Genomic DNA, 4,553 nt, shown 5'->3' on the forward strand with positions numbered 1-4,553 from the left:
ATATTTTAATACTACAGTGTTATCCCTATATGTATATTTTAATACTTATGACTACAGTGTTATCCCTATATGTATATTTTAATCCTTATGACTACAGTGTTATCCCTATATGTGTATTTTAATCCTTATGACTTCAGTGTTATCCTTATATGTATATTTGAATCCTTATGACCACAGTGTAATCCTTATATGTATATTTTAATCCTTATGACCACAGTGTAATCCTTATATGTGTATTTTAATCCTTATGACTACAGTGTTATCCCTATATGTATATTTTAATCCTTATGACTTCAGTGTTATCCTTATATGTATATTTTAATCCTTATGACTTCAGTGTTATCCTTATATGTATATTTTAATCCTTATGACTTCAGTGTTATCCTTATATGTATATTTTAATCCATATGACTTCATTGTTATCCTTATATGTATATTTTAATCTTTATGACTTCAGTGTTATCCTTATATGTATATTTTAATCCTTATGACTTCAGTGTTATCCTTATATGTATATTTTAATCCTTATGACTTAAGTGTTATCCTTATATGTATATTTTAATCCTTATGACTTCAGTGTTATCCCTATATGTATATTTTAATCCTTATGACTTCAGTGTTATCCTTATATGTATATTTTAATCCTTATGACTTCAGTGTTATCCTTATATGTATATTTTAATCCTTATGACTTCAGTGTTATCCTTATATGTATATTTTAATCCATATGACTTCATTGTTATCCTTATATGTATATTTTAATCTTTATGACTTCAGTGTTATCCTTATATTTATATCTTAATCCTTATGACTTAAGTGTTATCCTTATATGTATATTTTAATCCTTATGACTTCAGTGTTATCCTTATATTTATATTTTAATTCTTATGACTTCAGTGTTATCCTTATATTTATATTTTAATTCTTATGACTTCAGTGTTATCCTTATATGTATATTTTAATCCTTATGACTTCAGTGTTATCCTTATATGTATATTTTAATTCTTATGACTTAAGTGTTATCCTTATATGTATATTTTAATCCTTATGACTTCAGTGTTATCCTTATATGTATATTTTAATCCATATGACTTCATTGTTATCCTTATATGTATATTTTAATCTTTATGACTTCAGTGTTATCCTTATATGTATATTTTAATCCTTATGACTTCAGTGTTATCCTTATATTTATATTTTAATCCTTATGACTTCAGTGTTATCCTTATATGTATATTTTAATCCTTATGACTTCAGTGGTATCCCTATATGTATATTTTAATCCTTATGACTTCAGTGTTATCCTTATATGTATATTTTAATCCTTATGACTTCAGTGTTATCCTTATATGTATATTTTAATCCTTATGATTATCCTTATATGTATATTTTAATTCTTATGACTTAAGTGTTATCCTTATATGTATATTTTAATCCTTATGACTTCAGTGTTATCCTTATATGTATATTTTAATCATTATGACTTCAGTGTTATCCTTATATTTATATTTTAATTCTTATGACTTCAGTGTTATCCTTATATTTATATTTTAATTCTTATGACTTCAGTGTTATCCTTATATGTATATTTTAATCCTTATGACTTCAGTGTTATCCTTATATGTATATTTTAATTCTTATGACTTAAGTGTTATCCTTATATGTATATTTTAATCCTTATGACTTCAGTGTTATCCTTATATGTATATTTTAATCCATATGACTTCATTGTTATCCTTATATGTATATTTTAATCTTTATTACTTCAGTGTTATCCTTATATTTATATCTTAATCCTTATGACTTAAGTGTTATCCTTATATGTATATTTTAATTCTTATGACTTCAGTGTTATCCTTATATTTATATTTTAATTCTTATGACTTCAGTGTTATCCTTATATTTATATTTTAATTCTTATGACTTAAGTGTTATCCTTATATTTATATTTTAATTCTTATGACTTAAGTGTTATCCTTATATTTATATTTTAATTCTTATGACTTCAGTGTTATCCTTATATGTATATTTTAATCCTTATGACTTCAGTGTTATCCTTATATGTATATTTTAATCCTTATGACTTCAGTGTTATCCTTATATGTATTTTTTAATCCATATGACTTCATTGTTATCCTTATATGTATATTTTAATCTTTATGACTTCAGTGTTATCCTTATATTTATATCTTACTCCTTATGACTTAAGTGTTATCCTTATATGTATATTTTAATCTTCAGTGTTATCCTTATATTTATATTTTAATTCTTATGACTTCAGTGTTATCCTTATATTTATATTTTAATTCTTATGACTTCAGTGTTATCCTTATATGTATATTTTAATCCTTATGACTTCAGTGTTATCCTTATATGTATATTTTAATTCTTATGACTTAAGTGTTATCCTTATATGTATATTTTAATCCTTATGACTTCAGTGTTATCCTTATATGTATATTTTAATCCATATGACTTCAGTGTTATCCTTATATGTATATTTTAATCCTTATGACTTCAGTGGTATCCCTATATGTATGTTTTAATCCTTATGACTTCAGTGTTATCCTTATATGTATATTTTAATCCTTATGACTTCAGTGTTATCCTTATATGTATATTTTAATCCATATGACTTCATTGTTATCCTTATATGTATATTTTAATCTTATGACTTCAGTGTTATCCTTATATGTATATTTTAATTCTTATGACTTCAGTGTTATCCTTATATTTATATTTTAATCCTCATGACTTCAGTGTTATCCTTATATGTATATTTTAATCCTTATGACTTCAGTGGTATCCCTATATGTATATTTTAATCCTTATGACTTCAGTGTTATCCTTATATGTATATTTTAATCCTTATGACTTCAGTGTTATCCTTATATGTATATTTTAATCCTTATGACTTCAGTGTTATCCTTATATGTATATTTTAATCCATATGACTTCATTGTTATCCTTATATGTATATTTTAATATTTATGACTTCAGTGTTATCCTTATATTTATATCTTAATCCTTATGACTTAAGTGTTATCCTTATATGTATATTTTAATCCTTATGAATTCAGTGTTATCCTTATATTTATATTTTAATTCTTATGACTTCAGTGTTATCCTTATATTTATATTTTAATTCTTATGACTTCAGTGTTATCCTTATATGTATATTTTAATCCTTATGACTTCAGTGTTATCCTTATATGTATATTTTAATTCTTATGACTTAAGTGTTATCCTTATATGTATATTTTAATCCTTATGACTTCAGTGTTATCCTTATATGTATATTTTAATCCATATGACTTCATTGTTGTCCTTATATGTATATTTTAATCTTTATGACTTCAGTGTTATCCTTATATTTATATCTTAATCCTTATGACTTAAGTGTTATCCTTATATGTATATTTTAATTCTTATGACTTCAGTGTTATCCTTATATTTATATTTTAATTCTTATGACTTCAGTGTTATCCTTATATGTATATTTTAATTCTTATGACTTAAGTATTATCCTTATATTTATATTTTAATTCTTATGACTTAAGTGTTATCCTTATATTTATATTTGAATTCTTATGACTTCAGTGTTATCCTTATATGTATATTTTAATCCTTATGACTTCAGTGTTATCCTTATATGTATATTTTAATTCTTATGACTTAAGTGTTATCCTTATATGTATATTTTTATTCTTATGACTTCAGTGTTATCCCTATATGTATATTTTAATCCTTATGACTTCAGTGTTATCCTTATATGTATATTTTAATCCTTATGACTTCAGTGTTATCCTTATATGTATATTTTAATCCATATGACTTCATTGTTATCCTTATATGTATATTTTAATCTTTATGACTTCAGTGTTATCCTTATATTTATATCTTAATCCTTATGACTTAAGTGTTATCCTTATATGTATATTTTAATCCTTATGACTTCAGTGTTATCCTTATATTTATATTTTAATTCTTATGACTTAAGTGTTATCCTTATATTTATATTTTAATTCTTATGACCAAAGTGTAATCCTTATGACAGCAGTGTCATCAAATGGTTGTAATTAACAGGAACACAGATGGCAATCAAATCAACAGTTCAATTTACGTAGACCAATACATTTAATTTTAATTTATGTAAATATTACATAAAATGTTGATTTTTTAAGTAACACAATTACATGCTGAAAAAATAGCCATACCCTAGCCAAACCATTGTTGATACCACTGGAATAATAGCTATTGAATATAAACAGATTGAAATAACAATCATAACAAGAACTGAAACAATTTGAAAGTATATAGAATTACCAATAACAAAAATAATAAGCCATCATATCTGCATGGGGGAGCATCATGGCATTTTATGCTCATACAGAATTGACATTTGTCAAAGTATAGAATTATTTATTATAACACTTATGATCAATAACATTATCATTCTAATCCTTCAACATTTAAGACCGATTTTGAAACAACATGCTCTGGAGTTATTTAACATACATTTGAAAAAGAGAGTTCCACAAGAATAGTCCTTC

This window comes from Dreissena polymorpha, chromosome 5, assembly GCF_020536995.1.
Source record: "Dreissena polymorpha isolate Duluth1 chromosome 5, UMN_Dpol_1.0, whole genome shotgun sequence".
Classification (NCBI taxonomy): Eukaryota; Metazoa; Mollusca; class Bivalvia; order Myida; family Dreissenidae; genus Dreissena; species Dreissena polymorpha.